The sequence below is a fragment of the Grammomys surdaster genome, unplaced genomic scaffold (genome assembly GCF_004785775.1).
Source record: "Grammomys surdaster isolate TR1022 unplaced genomic scaffold, NIH_TR_1.0 1065, whole genome shotgun sequence".
NCBI classification, from domain to species: Eukaryota; Metazoa; Chordata; class Mammalia; order Rodentia; family Muridae; genus Grammomys; species Grammomys surdaster.
In genome coordinates, this window is record NW_021605484.1 from 696,057 (window position 1) to 715,246 (window position 19,190).

Genomic DNA, 19,190 nt, shown 5'->3' on the forward strand with positions numbered 1-19,190 from the left:
TATGGCAATCATCCACCCTGCAAGATCATGGAAGTTTCGTAACGATTTTCTTAGCATTGACCTATCTATATGGACATTGCATCTTCTCAGTCATAGGAAGAGTGGTTTACCAAATCTAACCCAAACATGTCTCTCAGACACTTGTCTGCATTCAGCTGAACCGAGTTGTGTTCACATCGCTGTACATTTTGGAAGAGATCTGAAGTCTGTAGTGAATTTTACATGGACTACCATGTCTTTTGCCAAAAGTGATAACTTTAGTTTTTCTTTTTCAATTTAGATAACTGCTTTTATCTTATCTGTTTATTTTTATATATTTATTTTCAGGTATGATCTCACTGTATAGACTAGGGTGTCCTTGAACTCACAGAAATCTGTGCCTCCCAATTATTATTATTATTATTATTATTATATCTAGTCATTCAAATATTTATTGATTTAGAAATTATGAGAATATATTTTCTTGTTTTGCTCTAGATCTAGGTGGAAAACTTTTCTGTTTTCCCTCATTAGATATGCCGTGAAACTGCTGTAGATGATATATTTTTGTTCAGACAATTTAGTTCTAAGACTCATTTGTGACTTTTATGAAAAACTCCTATGAATATCAAATATGTTTTCTATGTCTAATGAATAAGTAATGTGATTTTCAGTTTTCATTTGTTTTTAAATTCTGTGTGTGGGTACACACATTCACATGTAAGTAGAGGTGCCTCTGGAAGCCAGAAGTTTCTGACCCTTAGAACTAGGCTCACTATGTTGTGAACCATCCCATGTAGGTACTAAGAACTAAATGTGGGTCCTCTGCAAAAGCAGTGCACCATCTTAACCACTGAGCCATTTCTCCAGGCCCAATTTGCACTTTCTTAGTATATTTCACATTGAATATCTTTCATAAATAAGTACGAATTGATCATTATTTATGATCTGATCATGTGCTGCTGAAATTGGTTTGCCGGCAGTTTAGTGAAAAGATTTTTGTATTCACATTCATCAGTTTGTAGTTTTCTTGTAATATCTTTATCTGGCTTTGATATCTAGGTGATTCTGAGCTCCTAATATGAAACACAATTGTTTCCTCTCATCATTTCTGATCGAGATTAAGAAAGGTTGGTAATATAATATAGGGCAGTCCCCGTGAACAGCAGTAGATAGACAACACAAAACAAACTCTAGGGTAGTTTTGTGAATTTGGTTTTGTCTCATTTTTCTTTGGTAATTTTTTTTTCTGATTCGTCTTTTGCTTGTTTATCCACTGTTTGGCTGTGGGTCTCTGCATCCATCTGAGCTAACTGATGGGTGGAGCTTGTCAGAGGACAGCCATGCTTGCTGAACTCCTGCTTATAAGCATAACAGTATTATTAATACTGTCAGAAATGGGTGTTTGCCCATGGGATGGGTCTCCAGTTTGGTTGGTTATTACTTGGGCATTCCCTCAGTCTCGGGTCAATCCCGTTTCTTTGCATTTTTTTTTTTTTTTTTGTAGAAAGGATAAATTTTTGGTTGAATGTTTTGTAGGTGGGTTGGTGTCCCTATTCCTCTATTGGGTACAGGAGGTAGTCACTTCATGTTTTGTATCCCCAATGATGTGAGTCACAGCTAAGGTCACCATCATAGATTCATGAGTACCTCCCTTATCTTAGGCCTCTGGCACATCCTTGAGATGCCCTCCAGCTCCCTGCCCCTGATAGCTAAAGATTTCTATTTATTTTCAAAGCCATCTGGTCATCTCTCCTGTCCCTCCCTATCCTGTTACCTACATCTCTCTCCTAAGACTATTTTATTCCCCCTTCTGAGTGAGATTCAGGCATCCTCACTTGGGTCATCCAACTTGTTTACCTTCTTTGAGTCTGTGGAATTTAGCATTGGTATCCTTTGTTTTATGGCTAATATTCACTTATAAGTAAGTCAATACCATGGGTCCTTTTGGGTCTAGACTACCTCACTAAGGATGATATTTTTAATGGATGAAGTTCAATCCATTTGCCTGCAAAATTCATGATGATTTTGTTTTTAATGACTGAATAGTATTCCTCTGTGTAGATGTACCACATCTTCTTTGTACATTCTTCAGTCAAGAGACATCTAGGTTGTTTCCAATTTATGGCTATTACAAATAAAGTTGTTATGAGTGCAGCAGAGTAAGTGTCTAAGAGGCATAGTGGAACATCTTTTGGGTATATGCTCAGGAGTGGTATAGCTGGGTTTTGAGGTAGATTTACTCCACTTTCTGAGAAACCATCAATTTTATTTCCAAAGTGGCTGTAAAAGTTTGCACTCCCACCAACAGTGGAGAAGTGTTACCCTTGCTTCACATCCTTGCAAGCAGGTGCTTTCACTTCAGTGTTTGATCTTAGCCATTCTGACCGGCATAAGATGGAACATCATAATATTTTGATTTTCATTTCCCTTATGACTAAGGACTTTGAACGTTTATGTATTTCTTGTTCATTTGAGATTTCTCTGTTGAGAATTCTTTGTTTAGCTCTGTACTCCAATTTTTATTTTTGTTTTTCTTGTTTTTAAGCTTTCTTCTTTTATTTTTTCTTTGTTTTTATTGGTTTTTTTATTTACAGTTCAGATGTTATCCCCTTACCACATTTCCCCTCCCTCCCCGCCCAGGAATTCCACATCCCATCTGCTTCTCTGCGCATATGCCCCTACCTACCTCCCCCCACTCCCACCTTCCTAGCCTCAAATTCCCCCACACTCAACATCTAGCCTTCATGGGACCAAGGCTCTCCTCTCCCACCTATGAAAGACAAGGCCATCCTCCCTACAGCTGGAGCCATGGGTCCCTCCCTATGTGCTCCCAAGCTGGTGGTTTAGACGCTGGGGTCTCTGGTTGGTTGGTATTGTTGCTTTCTTTATAGTGCCTCAAATCCTTTCGGCTCCTTCAGCTCCTTCTCTCTAACTCCTCGATTGGGAACCCCATGATTAGCTCAATGGTTAGCTGTGAGCATCCACCTCTGAATATGTCAAACTATGGCAGACCTCTAAGGAAACAGCTACATTAGGCTCTAGTCATCATACACCTCTTGACATCCACATCAGCGTCTACCTTTGGTGACTGCACATGGGATGGATACTCAGGTGGAATGGTCTTCAGACAGCCCCTCCTTCAGTTTGTGTCCCATACTTTGTCCCCATATTTGCTCCCTTGAGTATTTTGTTGCTCCTTTTTAGAAGGATTGAAGCACCCCCACTTGGTCTTCCTTCTTCATGAGCTTCATGTGGTTTGTGAGTTGAATCTTGGGTATTTCAAGCTTCTGAGATAATCCAATAATCAGTGAGTGAATATCATGTGTGTTTTTTTGTGATTGGCTTACTTCACTCAGGATGATAATTTCTAGTTTCTTCCATTTACGTAAGAATTTCTCGAATTCATTGTTTTTAATAGCTGTATATAATTCCATTGTATAAATGTACCATAGTTTTCTGTATCCATTCCTCTGTTGCAGGACATCTGGGTTCTTTCCAGCTTCTGGCTATTATAAATAAGGCTGCTATGAACATAGTTGAGCATATGTCCTTGTTATATGTTAGAGCATCTTCTGGGTATACGCCCAGGAGCTGTATAGCTGGATCCTCAGGTAATTCTATGTCCAATTTTCTGAGGAACCGCCAGACTGATTTCCAAAGTGGTTGCACCAACTTGCAATCCCACCAACAATGGAGGAGTGTTCCTCTTTCTCCATACCCTTGCCAGCATCTACTATCACCTGAGTTTTTGATCTTAGCCATTCTGACTGGTGTGAGATGGAATCTCAGGATTGTTTTGATTTACATTTCCCTGATGACTAAGGATGCTGAACATTTCTTTAGGTGCTTCTAGGCCATTCGAGTTTCCTCAGTTGAGAATTCTTTGTTAAGCTCTATACCCCATTTTTTAATAGGGTTATTTGGTTGTCTGGAGTCTAATTTCTTGAGTTCTTTGTATATATTGGATATTAGCCCTCTATCGGATGTGAGATTGGTAAAGATTTTTTCCAAATTTTCCCCATTAAAATCCCAACCCAATTCTTCACAGAATTAGAAAGAGAAATTCTCAAATTCATTTGGAATAACAAAAAAAAAAGCCAGGATAGCAGAAACTATTCTCAACAATAAAAGAACTTTTGGAGGAATCACCATCCCTGACCTCAAGCTGTACTACAGAGCAATAGTGATAAAAACTGCATGGCATTGGTACAGAGACAGGCAGGAAGATCAATGGAATAAAATTGAAGACCCAGAAATGAACTCACACACCTCTAGTCACTTGATCTTTGACAAAGGATCTAAAACTGTCCAGTGGTTAAAGGACAGCATTTTCAACAAATGGTGCTGGTTCAACTGGAGGACAACGTGTAGAAGAATGAAAATCGACCCATTCTTATCTCCTTGTACAAAGCTCAAGTCTAACTGAATAAATGACCTCCACATAAAACCGGATACACTGAAACTAGTAGAAGAGAAGGCAAGGAAGAACCTCCAATACTTGGGCACAGGGGAAAAGTTTCTGAACAGAAGAACACCAGTGGCTTATACTCTAAGATCAAGAATTGACACATGGGACTTAATAAAATTGCAAAGTTTCTGTAAGGCAAAGGACACTGTCAATAGGACAAAAAGGGAAGCAACAGATTGGGAAAAGAGCTGTACTCCATTTTAATTGGGGAATTTGAGTTGTTGATGTCTAACTTCTTGAATTCTTTATACATTTTGGATATTAGCCCTCTGTCAGATGTAGGTTTGTTGATGATTCTTTCCCAATCTGTAGGCTGCTGTTTTTTGTTATTGACAGTGTCTTTTGCCTTACAGAAGCTTTTCAGTTTCATGAGGTCCCATCTATCAATTGTTGACCTTAGAGCCTTAGCCATTGTTATTCTGTTCAGGAAGTTGTCTCGTTTACCAATGAGTTCAAGGCCATTTCTCATTTACGTTTTATTAGATTTAGTGTACTTAGTTTTACGTTGAGGCCTTTGATCCACTTGACCCTGAGTTTTGTGTAGAGTGATAGATGTGGATCTATTTGTATTCTTCTACATATAGACATTCAGTTAGACCAGCACCATTTGTTGAAGATGCTTTCTTTTTTTCTATTGTACAGTTTTGGCATTTTTTTTGGACAAAAGTCAAGTGTGCATAGGTAGCTGGGTTTATGTTGGACCTTGATTTGATTCCATTGAACAACGTGTATCTTCCTATACCAAATACCATGTAGGGAAACTGCCCATTTGTTCACACATGCAAACTCTATTCCTATTCATTCATATATATATATATATATATATATATATATATATATATATATATATATAATCAGGAAGTAATCTCTAGAAGATATGGGAATAGTGTTGGTGGGGACCTATAAAGTTTGGTCGTTTGATATATGAACCACTTGCTTCTAGGAACAAGCTGAAAGTCTGGCCTTATTGCTAGAATAAGAGAAAAGAAAGGCATTTGAAGTCCCTCATTCCTATTTCAGCTCCTAGGTGTTTTATTAATTCTCTTCCCAATCAGCTGTCAGCCACAAGCTTCTTGTAGGCCTGAACCTTTTTAACAGTAGCTATAAAAGAGTACAGGCAAACCATTTCCAGGGAGAAACTGGTGGATGGGTGCTAATGCCTTTTTGCTATGAAGTGACCCTGGAAAGAGGATTTTGTAAACAAGCACATTATTTCTGTTGGTCTTGGGGAGTCACAAATGCAATACGGATCATTTCAAGTACTAGGTGATTTAGGAACGAGTCCTTTGGGTGAGTGCTACAAGTATTTGGAATGGTATTTCTTCCATGTAAAGTTTTCAATGTATCTTTGTATTATAATATAATTAAGTATCTAAGTTCTCCCATTGGCAACCTTAGGTATGAAGGGATTTTGGTACATGCCTGCCTATTCAACCTGGAGTATCTGTGGGTGGGTACATAATTACTGGATGTACCTTCTTTTGTCAATATCTTGATTTTCCCTGCATTCATTGTTTTTCTTAATTAAAATGGTTGAATTGAATTGAATAATTAAATAATGACCAACATATTACAAATCTTTCTTCCTGTTTCAGCAAAATTATTAGCATGATCAATCTTAATGAAATGTTGCTTTATGAATAATTCTTAATGGAATTATATTTTATATGCTTATTAGTATACCACAAAGTAATAAAATAAATATGGTTATTAGAATGTTACTTTAAACATAATTTAATATGATTTAGGCATATAGATGTAAAATTAATTCCAGTAATTCTAACAACAGCTTGCTTTTAGTAACCTACGCAAGGGAATTTCAATTTTTTTCAAAAGTCTCATCTGGGCTTGGTGTTATAGTTCTGGCTAGTTTAGAGACTGATATAAAAGGATCACAAGTTCAAGGTATGCATAGACACCTCAGTGACCCTTGTTTCAAAACAAAAAGTAAACAGAAGGTTAGAGTTATAGTTCAGTAGTAAAGCATTTGCAAGTTCCCATTTTCAATCTCTTGTAATGAAAAAAAAATTCCAGAGACAGAATATTGTTCATGACATTTTGTTTACTGTAGGATGTCATTGGAACACTCTTGGTACCTTGAAATGGAAATAGAAATGAATGCGAAAGGAGATCATTAAGAAGTCTGTTCATTAGTAGTTGGATTAAAATGGCTTTAGACATTGAGTTTGATAAAGTTTCTGAAAGACCAGTTATCTAAACTCTGCACATGTTTTTGTGAAGTCACAAATGGTAATACTTGGCTTGGTAAATGGGTAAGTATGAAGTATTACACATAAGTAATGTTCTAGTTCTCTTTAGGGATGGATTATGCAGTGAATCAAAGGAAATAGAGCATCACATCTTTCAAAATGCAGTGGCAATTGTTTTCATTCACGCCTATGAAATCCTTAGAAGATTGCTTTGCTTATGAACATGCTTTGCAATATAGTGATAACCAGTTTTAAATCGTGGTGCAAACAATTTAATTTAATATTGTTTTATAAATATGTTGGAGTTATTTGCATTCGTATTTTGCTAACACTCAAGAAATACCACCATCACCCCACATTTCTAGAAAAACATAATGATGCTGTGATGACAGTGGCAACAAGATAATTACATATACTGCTCATTGCCTAAGCACTTAGAACATGTTAAATATCTCATAAAGCAAAAACTAGGGAGGTGACTACAGTAAATCTTTGCAATTTCATATTGCCTTGGCATCCATTTTCGATACACTTATAACTTTCTCATACCACAGGAATGGCCAAGTTACTATTGATATACTTCTTTCAGTCAACATTATCCTCTCATGGGTCAAGTTGGTAGGTGGGGATAAAAACATGGTAATTGGTCCCCATGCAGCAGAGAGGATAAATATTGCTTTTATAATACTACCTTTAAGTTGGTTGTTTTCTTATTTGTCTGCTTACTTACCTGAGAACTTAAAATGATCTATACAATTATTTACACTGATATGTTTAACACATACATGTCTCTGAGTCTTTATTTCTGTCAGCCCAAAGTGGAAGACTGTCATCCCAACTCAAAAAGTCCTCCTTACCCAAAAACTTTCCATCAAAATCTTTTAATTTATTTCTTATTATAATGATCAATTGAATTTTTGCCCTCTGTTTGATCAATGGAAGCTATCATATGCTAGGTCTCTCCTGGGACAGCAAGGTAAACATAAAAGTCAAAATCCCATAAATAAGATACAGGTCTAACAAGAACCATAAAGGTGCTAATCAGTGTAAACAAGTTTTACATTCTAGGAATTCTCTGGTCATGGATCAGCCAAGTAGGCATTAGGCCATTCACTGGGTGTATGATGAACATCCCAATAAGTGTACTTTGAATGTTCTCATCTAGCTTTCCCTTCTTTTTCTGTTAGGAAAGTCTGCTAACCTCTCAAGGTCTAAAAATCTCATTTACACAGCACACGTTCAAAACAGTGATATGTGTATTTACCACTCCCTTTGTGATATATCTTCCAAACTTTGTAAAACATTAAATAATCAGTTACTCATTGTATTAATTTAATGAAGGATTGCTGAGAATTTGCAAAATACAGAGTATATATTGCTGAAGATTATAAGAAGTTGAATACAAAAAGCCTGCCTTTTAAGTGTCACAATTTAGCTTGTATAACAAGTTATTGTTCAGTCTGGTCAAAGTGATCCACTAACTTTATAACTATGCATACAAACTACATTTTAAATAGCAATGATTATATATAATATGAAAACAAAAATACATAGTCAAGGGCCAGAAGTGGAAGTTGAATAGAGCCAGTCGCTAGAGCAGAAAACAATTGCCTGAACTTTAGCTATTAGAGAGTAACTCACATTGAATACATTTCACATAAGTTGAAATAAATGGCAGCAAGTGGAGAAGCATATGATTTATTCATTGAAGTAGTCAAAATACTCAAGGGAGCAAATATGGAGACAAAGTGAGGGACAGAAACTGAAGGAGGGGCCGTCTCAAGACCACCCCACCTGAGTATCTATCCCATGTGCAATCACCAAAGGTAGATGCTGATGTGGAAGACAGGAAGTGCATGCTGATAAGAGCCTGATATGGATATCTCCTCAGAGGCCTTCAAGAGTCAGACATATTCAGAGGCAGATGCTCACAACTAGCCATTGAACTGATCATGGGGTTCTCAATAGAGGAGTTAGAGTGAAGACTGAAGGAGCTGAAAGGGTTTGTGGCACCATGAGGAGAGCAACAATACCAACCAACCACAGCTCCCAGGGTCTAAACCACCAGCCTGGGAGCACTTAGGGGGGGATCCAGGGCTTCAGCTGAATATGTAAAAGTGGAGGGCCCTGCTGGGCATAGGTGGAAGAAGAGAACCTTGACCTCATGAAGGCTGGATGCCCCAGGGGGTGGGAATTTTGAGGGTGGGGAGGTGGGAGTGGGGGGGTGTAGATAGAGGTTACATCCACAGAGAAGAAGGAGGAGGGGCGAGGGGATCGGGGGTTCCGAGGGGGTGGTGGGGGATGGGGTAAGGGGACAACATAGGAAATGTAAATAAATCATCCAATAAAAAAAAAACTGAAAAAAAAAAGAAGTAGTCAAGAGACCAGTTTTTCTCATGAAGCATGTTTAACTACATATACATGCAGTGTGCTAAATGAAAAAATAGGATAACAGTGTATATTACATTTCTTTGAAATCTTTTTTATTTTAATATATTTTCAAAAGGAAATAAAATAATGTTAAATGAACAGTAAAGAAACAGGTATACTCACTACCTCTTCCTGACTGAAAACTTTGTCCTATGACAACAGGGGGAAATATCCCTGTTTGGGAGAATTAACCACAACTCCCAAAAGCTCTGTGGTTTTACTTTAGATAAAGTAAGAGATGTGAATTAGAATAGTGTATGCATGAGGGATGTGTGTGTGTGTGTGTGTGTGTGTATGTGGGTGTGTAGAAACTGAGGGAAAAAAATTGAGGGAGAGTAACAGAAAATATTGAACCAAAAAGGTCTGTGAGAAACAAAAGACAACTAGAATTTGTCTTTATTTGTGGGAATAGCCAGGGAAAGCTTCCCCTCTTTACTAACAAGAAATGTGGAAAACAAATTAACTTTGTTTTCCATTTTTGATCTTCTGTGAAACCATCTCTTGCTTTCTTGATGTTTTTACATAACAGTTTCTATCTATCTAGATACTCTAGAGAACACCTGTTCCTGTGTTTCATGTAGGTCATTTGAATGAGAATGGTCACCATCGGCTCTTATATTTGAATGCTTGGTCCCCAGTTGGTGGAATGGAATAGGAAGAATTTGGAGATGTGGCCTTGTAGGAGATTTGTAATTAAGGGTCAACTTTAATGCTTCAAATGCCCATGCCAGATACAGTCTGCTCCAGCACCCTGCCTGCCTGCTTCCTTGCCCTCTGCCATGACAGCCATGGGCTCACCTTCTGAAACTGTAAGCAAGCCCAGAATTTATTACTTTATTTTATAAGTTATTTTACTTGTGGTGTCTCTTCATTGAAATAGAAATAACTATGACAGAAGTGGGTATCAGGCACTGGGGTATTGTTACATGCCTCAGCATGCTGCTCATTGAGGAATATAGAAGACTTTGAATTAGAAAAGCAGTTGAATGTTGTCAGTGGGACATCCTATTAGATGCTTAGGAGAGAGTAGAGCTGAGAGCAATGTGTGCTATGGTAGCCCTGCTTAAGAGGAATCAGAGGAGAATAACATTAGCTACAGGGCTAGAGACCATTCTTGTGATATTTTGGCCAAGAATGTGGCAGCGTTTTGCCCTTGTCTTCACAATTTGCCTGAAGATAAACTAAAAAGTAATGGACTAATTTTCTTAAGCAGAGATCACAAAACAGCCTAATATTGACTCTGTTGTGAGATTATTAGTGATCGCTCTTAGGCAGATCTATATTGAAAAAGAACAAGTGAGACAAACAATAAATAAGAACTAAGAAGTTTGAGGAGAAAAAAGTTTCTGAAAATGTAAAGTTGGAGCTAAATACTGACCTCAGGCAGATGAGAAGTTTAAAGAAAGACCTAAAGATAATTGGAATAATGACATTACTAACCTCAGGGAAAGAACCCACCCACCTAATCCTTCAAAATGTGAAAGGAAAAGGCCCCACTTCATTGAAATGGATCATTGTGTGTCTTATCATAAGAGTTCAATGAAAGTTCATGCCATTTAGGGTTAGTGACTCAATAGTGTCACATTATATATTCTCTATTAAAATAGAAAGATACTTTTAACAAATAAAAGAGAGTACATAATATTTTTTATCAGGCAAGATTATAGAAATATCAAGAAGCAATGGATCTCCTCATTATTTACCTATAGATGTGTCATATTATGTGATATTACATATTTTAAATGACATGTTTAACTTTAATGGTTTGTTGTGTTTGAATGCATTTCAGTTTAATGAAGAGATTCATCAATTGTCAAAAATAAACACACTATTAATTTTTACAAGAAACACTCACATTTGTCATTTGGAACATAGTACAATTTCCAGGGTAATATATTATTAAAATATTTTTCAATATATCTCCTATGAAGAAGTCTCTTGCTCACTGAATTTTATTTACAAGAACTCTATTTCCATTTCTCAGTAAAGATGACTAGCATTTAAATGATAAGCAGAAAGTATTTCATGTTTTAAAAGATATCTGAATATAATATTAAATAAGGTTATCCTTTAGTTAGTTTACAATATAAAATGAATATATATTATTCTCTTTATATTCTAAAGATTGGTTCTGCTGATGACTGCTATTTTAGTAGGCACTAGAGCAATTCAAATTAGTCACACATGTCACTTAGATAATGGGATTCAGGCTATGATTGGGTGTTCTAAGTTTTTCATATTGTAATATCTGATAAGTAAATAAATATATAGAATGAAGAAAGATAAGGTTAGTACATGCCAGTTATAGCACCAAAGCAACAGAAGATATGCATATTCTTCCCCAAATGAAGCTGGTCTGGGACATTTTGCATTCCAGCTTATATGCTGGAATTTCTAGACTCTTGGAAGATTGTTATGACTGAAAGTAAAAGGTAGAGTTTGGAGAATTGAAAATTTGTCATATATTCAATATCAGAGACATTGCTGGTTTTACAATTGGGTTTTCATCCAGGCAAAAGGGTGCTTGCCTTTAAGCCCAGTACTCAAGGAACAGAGGCAGGTGGCTATGAGTTCAAGGCCAACCTGGTCTACATGCATTGTGAGTTGCAGGCCATTCAGGGCTATATCATATGAACCTGTCTCAAAAATAAATAGATGTTCATAAAGAATTGCTGAAAAGTTATCAGAATGTTAATAGAAGAATTTTGTCAGTAACTACTTTCAGGACCATTTTCATAAAAAGCTGTCCCTAAAATAAGTATTTAACAAGAACAAGATATTCTCAGAGCCTTCTAAAACAGGTTAGAAGCTTTAATCAAACATAGTTTATGGGTTCAAAATGTTATCCAATATAATGGACAGGATTGTAACCTAGAATATAAACTGAAAAAAAGCATCAATTTAATATTATTGGAAAAGAATTTCAAGGAGTACAAATAATAGTGAAAAGAAAATCTCAAAATAGTTATTTTAAACAAAAAAAAAAACATTAGAACAATACTCAGATAAGGTCCATGAAAATGTTATGTTACACACATTTGACTATATTGTAGCTATATCTCTAGCAACCCATTGTAAGATGAAAATATTATAACTAACAGTTTCGAGTTATTACAACAAATCTATCAAACGTTATAGCCTAGCAAGTTAGTGTCCTGTAGAATCTGGCTTTTTTCCTCTGATGATGAACTAGCCAAATGGGAATTGTGGTTTATCACTACACTTTAGGATCACAAGGTATCAAACTAAAAATTATTAGCGTATGAAAGTCTAAATTGTAACTAGCCATTCTTTGGGAAAGATTTTTATTTTATTATAAGCTCAAACAATTTAAAGTCAAACCATAATAAACTTGTAAGCAACTGTACATCAACTCTTGATAGATCTGTAATAATTTGACCATAAAATTTTAGTCTTACTATGTATTGCTTTTATAGAAGAATTTTCTCCCTCTATATACTATTTAGCTAAAATGTTCTTAGGTACTAATAGGAAAACAGACAAAAGCCATCATGCCAAAGTACCTCATAGAAATATTATTTAGAAAACCCAAAATGGAGACACAGTCACATTTCAGTCATGATCTGATGGATGCATAGATTAAACTTCTGTACGCATACACTGAAATATTATTAAAGCAAAAAGGAAGTGCTAGTTCATGCTAGAATATTCTTATACCCTAACAGCACTGTGTCAGTCAAAAGAAGCCAGCCCCAAAATTAAGCACATAAAACACACACATTATACTTACATAAAGTATTGTGGATAGGCAAATCCATAGACAGAAAGATTTAAGAAGAATAAGTCATGTATAAGGCAAATGATGCTTCATATTGAGGTGCTAAAGTGATATAATGCTGATCAATATTTTTAACATTTCTTTGTTTATCATGATTTACTTGTGTTTCAGAGGTATTAATAATTAGAAATAATGTGACAATTTTTAAAGTCCGATATTTAAAACTGTGTAACTCTACAAAATTTGGACTATATGAATTATATATTAATGTGATAGACTTTTTGTGTATGAAACAGTGTCTCACTGTGTAGATGACTTGAAATTTACTATGTAGACTAGGCTTTCACCTCCCAAGTTCTAGGATCGAAAGCATGTGCCACCATGCTCAACCAACAAAATACATTTGAAAAGTAGTGCTATGAATTAGTTAACCACAAAAGAGTTTCTATAAATCAGTTAAGCCATAAAGAGGGAGTATAAATTCTTATTGCTAACACAGAAAAATCCTCATATATAATATTCCACTTCCAGAGAACATCACCAGGGAGGAAAGGATATTTACTTAAATAGAATGTTTCCTGGTTTCTTTTTTTGTTTTAAATCGGTTTGCTTTTAAACTAATAAATTGAGTACCTTTCATATGACATACATTGAACTACATACTGAGATATAGAAGAAAGCTAATTGCTAAGTGATTTGCCTTCTATTTGTCAAAGTAGGTATCACTCTCAAATTGTACATCCCAGAAAATAGAATTTAATGTTGTATTTTTAATAAAGTGCAGTCTCAGATACTCTCACTACTGAGATGAACCATATACTTAGATTGTTTAAATATGGATTGAAATGTGTACAGACAAGCATCATGTACTTGTTTTATATTGACAGGCAGTTCTGAAAAAGAAAATAAGTAGTCATACCATTTGATCAATCCTACTCGTCTTTTAAATTCTACCTGTCTTATTCAAATTCTTCAAAATTTTAAATGAATATTCTTCAAAACTGGTTAACTTTATATATGTAAAGGAAATGAGAGAGTCCTTCATGTCAACACTTAGCTCTACAATTAATAAAAAATCAGGGATTTTTTTATAATTTATTTTTTCTCAAATCGTAATTCATTCACACAGGGGTTATAAACACAGAAAGGCAGGGGTTATAAACACAGAAAGGCAGGATGTGGGGAAGGGAATGATACTGGAGTGTGGGTGTTCAGGAGGAATACAGATATCTTGCAGTACCGGGTATCTGCTGGGTGAAGGTTCAGGGGACAAGTCACTATGACTCTGCCTATGACTCGCTTGTCCTTATCTAAGTTGGTATTGTCTGCCAAGGCTACCTATTTACAAGGTCTATGACTACTCAGGCTTGTAAATTTCCACAAAAGCTGCCAGTTTACATTAGCTTATAGCCATCTGTTTCAATGTTTTTCCACTGAGACCCAAGACTTGGTGTTAGTATACATGTATGACAGGCCTACTGCTGATTTTAGGCCTATGGCTGATTTCAGCCTTCAGTGTTTTTAAGGGGAAGAATGCTACATTTGATTCTTCTTGGGTTGCACTGAGAGAAGTGTTTCATTTCTCTTTGGACTCTATTTTTAAATTTTAACTCTAATACAACATTCAATATATATGGTGATAGTGTGAACCATAACTTAGAATGATTGGAAGACAGTTGCAAATATAGAAGTATCAGAGATAAAGATGAAAAATTTACACATCTATCAGAAACACTGAAGTTGCTAGAACAAAACATAGACTCTCCCCTTGATGCTAAATGTGTTGGAAGACTCACTGAATAGAACACCATTGGCTTAACAGTTAAGGCCAACTATTGACAAGTGGGACTTCATAAAAATAAAATCTTCTGCACAGCTTAAGAAAAATAATAATCAAGTGAAGAAGAAGCCCACAGAATGGGAAAGAATCCTAGATAGTTATATTCAAAGGATTAATATCCTGAATAGACACACACACACACACACACACTCACACACACACACACACACACACACATATATATTTATATATGTGTCGATTAATATATATATATATATATATATATAATGTACTTTTATTTTCTCCCCTACCAATTTTAGCTAACGAAGAAGGATATAATATGAACTGTGGACAATTCATTTGTGTAAATAAATAAGCTATTAGATAAGGAGATCACTGTGGCCAACGTGTTTTCACAAATAAAGTTTTCTACATCAAACATTTCATTCACAATATTTCATCAAGTCCTCATAAATCGTCCTAGGACGCATTACCTCATTTGCACAGTCACTCTAAGGCTTAATGAGGCAATAGTGATTTGATGAAGGCTAGACATCTAGGAAGAATAAAGCTGCCTGTCTTCAGAGCCCATGCTCTTAATCACTCTATCCAGATGCTATTGTTGAGATGCCACCCCTGTTATGAGTTAAAACACTGATAATTTTTGTGCCAACAACAAAGAAAAGGAAACAATGAAGAACTATCAGTAAAAGAGAGAAGCCCCTTTATAAGATGGGAAATATTACATCACTAAGTAAAGAAACATAAATAATACAGCAATACAAGAGAAATATCACAACACTTGAGAAAATTCCCCATAACAATGCAATAAAACAAACTATATTAAAGTTAGGCAAAATTAAAGATGAATTACGGTAGAAGAAATAGCACTCATCATTGTCTTAGGTTCCCCCCCCCATTTTAGTAAAACACTCTGATAAAAGCAACTTAAGGAAGATAGGACTATAAAAATAGTTGAATTTATTTTTTATTTTTATATGTATAGATTGTTTGCCTGAATGTATGTCTGTGTGCCATGTGAATATCTGAGGTCTGCAAAGGCCAGAAAGGGGCATTGTATCCCCTACCAGAATTACAGAGAGTTGTGAGCCATCATGTTGGTATTGAGAATTGAACTTAGGTCCTTGAAAGAACAACACATATTCTTAATGGTAGAACCATTTCTCAAGACCTCAAGAATGATATTTTTCAAAGTAGTAGATATTTTAAGTGTTCATAATTGAAAGTATGAGCCTTGATTGAATATGATATTAAAGCAAATGTTTGAAAGCATTTGAATGTTCTATATTTTCTTTAATGAAGTTTTACTTAATAAGCTAGCCCAATTTAACTGCATCATCTCAATGACAAAGCATAAGTAAGGCATTCACAGTCCTTCTAACTTAGTATCCAGTATTTTATCAAAGTCTCATATGATGGGATTTGCCCCATCATTTCTCTAATTTTAAAATGTAATTTTGCGTAAAAATCATCTCATATAGCATTTTTGAACCATGATTGTTTAACCTACTTTCAGGTCAGAAAATCAGTTGAATGGATCAGAATCATTTTTTCCTTTAATGAATTAACTGGAATAAAATATAATAAAAACCCAATGTATCTCATTACAAGGACACATATGGTTTCAGAAATCTTGGTGCAATTAAATGAAGGTGTATGTGTGTGTTGAGATTGTAAGATAATTTTTCAGATTGGATCAGAGTTAGTCATAGAAGTTTCACAGTCATTGATATGATGAACTTAGTCTATATGTACCTTTATAGTTCTTAAGCTTCATTTTTGCAGTTATTTAAAATGATTCTCATACTGTTCAGAAATGAAGCACACATTACTACTGTATAAGAGAGTTACACTACAATGTCTTAGGGAAGTGAAAGGTTTCAGGAACATTAAATTATAATTCAAAAAGCATAGGAAATTCATAACTGTTAAACAAGTAAAAGACCATTTAATGTCAACAACAGTAATGTGAACATCTTATAAACTGTCATCAGCTATATTATTAAGTCTTCATCTTTATGATAACTTTTTAAGACATTGAGTGGATACAGTGGCCACACGTTAAAACCAACAAATCAGAGGTTCAAGTGTTAAATAACTTGCCTAAGTTTTTCTAATTAAAGCACCGGGTGTTTTGCTTCCTTATTTCAAAAGTGAATGCTGAAACCAAGCAGTTATAAAAACATGGTCCAGCTCTAGGCTCTGATTAACCTCATAAATCTGGAATTCATCACTTTAAAACTTTGCTTTTGTATTCAATTAAGAAAACTTTTATAGCCAAGGACATCTTGACATGGTTGAAATGTTCTCTCGATTTTTGCTTCAAGTATAGAGGCATAGCTATTAGATACATAAATGTATAGTGCTGTTATGTCCTTCAGTTGTATTATCATCTTCATGATATGAAATAAACCTCTCTTGCCATGCATTATTCTTTAGTTAAAAATCTGTATTGTATAGTACTTTAGCCACTCCAGTTTTAGTTTAGTGCTAGCTTGCTAGATCCATTGTTATTTTTTATTTAATATATTCATATCTTTATAAAATAATTTCTTGAAGGCTGAATATAATAGAGTGTTACATTTTATTTAGTCTGACAGACTGCCATGGAATTAAGACATTTGGCCATTTACACTCACTATTTTCATTATTATGTTTAGGGTTAAGTCTGTCATCTTTCTTTTTTAAATATATTTTTATTCATTGTTTAAAATCAAATCATAATTTTTACTTATTCACACAGGGGTAATAAACACAAAGGGCAGGACGTGGGGAAGGGGATGACACTGGAGCGTGGGTGTTCAGGGGGAGTACAGATATCTTTCAGAGCATGGTATCAGCTGGGTGAAGGTTCAGGGGACAGGTCACTATGACTCTGTCTATGATTCATTTGTCCTTATCTAAGTTGGCATTATCCGCCAAGGATACCTAATAACAAGGTCTATGACTACTCAGGCTTGTAAATTTCCACAAAAGCTGTCTGTTTACAATAGCTTATAGCCATCTGTTTCAATGTTTTTCCATAGAGACACAAGACTTGGTGTTAGTATACATGTATGACAGGCCTATTGCTGATTTTAGGCCTATGGCTGATTTTAGGCCTTCAGTGTATAAGCAGGGCTGCCCCTGACATCTCCTCCCTTCTCCTCCCTTCTCTAAGTATAGAAGGGCTGTGGCAATTCTAATCTTGCGAAGGCAGGGATAGAGGCCTGACCTCCAGTACTTGCAGGGACCTTGTAATGGCTCCAGTCCCCCTGTCATTGTCCAGTGAGGCATGAGGGTCATACCTATCCCAGTGTCTTTTTCCTGGAGAGGGGATACTTTTGACATCAACCCCTATGCACTCGGGCTTGTCCCTCAGGGAGTCCAGAGAGATATTTTTAACTATTATTTATATTCCCTTGCAGTGCTTAGCCTCACAGCCTAAGCAAGAATTCAGATCACCAGTCAGAGGGGGTTCTGGGTGGCCCCTCTCTGCTTGGTCTAGCGGCAGAAGTCCTCTCTTTTAGGTTGGGTGGAGATGAGTTTTGGGAACACCTTGGATAGAGTAATAACTTCATCTTGAGTCTCATGGTCCTCCATAGCTAACTTATGATAATGTATCTGAATAGGTTTTGCTACGAAATTATCTATCTGTTGTTTCACAAAGTTAGCCTATTTGAGGCCCAGGGACCAAAAGAAGCAAGCAAAAATAACCCAATGAATGGTCCCAAGATGGGAGGAAGTAGGGTTGACAACTATGGAGAGGTTGAAAAGCAATTCTTGTACTAGCTCTCATCGTTCTCTTTCTCTCTCTGTCTTTTCTCAGAGCCTTCTCTGACCTTTTTCATGCTCTCTTTAACCATCCCTGTCTTGTCTATGTAATGACAACATTCTTCTTAAAGGGCTGTGTAGAGTCTTTTCTATTGTAAAAGAGTAAATCAAGTCCAATAAAGTCCTCTTTTAGGTTTCTAGTCTTCATGATTTTCTGATTGTGGAAGGAGAGGCTGCTGGTGCATCTGCCCTGATTTTACAAGAACTCTGAAAAATTGGCTTTAAAAACAAAAGAGGGGAAACAGTATCCCCACTAGAAGGAGTCCCCAGAAATACTTTCCATCATGTCTTGTTCACTTTTAGCTCTCTAAAACTGAAAGTTCATGGCAAATCTGCTGCTGACTGCCTCTGGCATCATCGAGACCAATAAAAACTATGCCACAGCTATGTGGAAGGACCCTCTTACCCTTCAAGGGAATGGCCCAGACCCAGTTCCCTTATGGTGCTGAGGATTGATATGCCTGTTTGATACCACAGAAGGCACAGCTAACCGGCTACCAAAAAGACTAATGAAATAAATAGATACCCCCACAAAGTCTGTCATCTTTCTCTTCCATTGCTTTTCTCCCTTTTTTCTCCTTTTGGGCCTCTTTTTTGGTTTGTTGTTTTCTGTGTCACTCATTTTCTGACTTACTAGTTGTTATGCTTCCTATGGTTGTTGCAAACCCTGAGTAAAATCTAAAAAAATTATAAAGCATTTATAACTATAGATCATAAAATTTTGAGAGCCTTTTACCAATATAATTA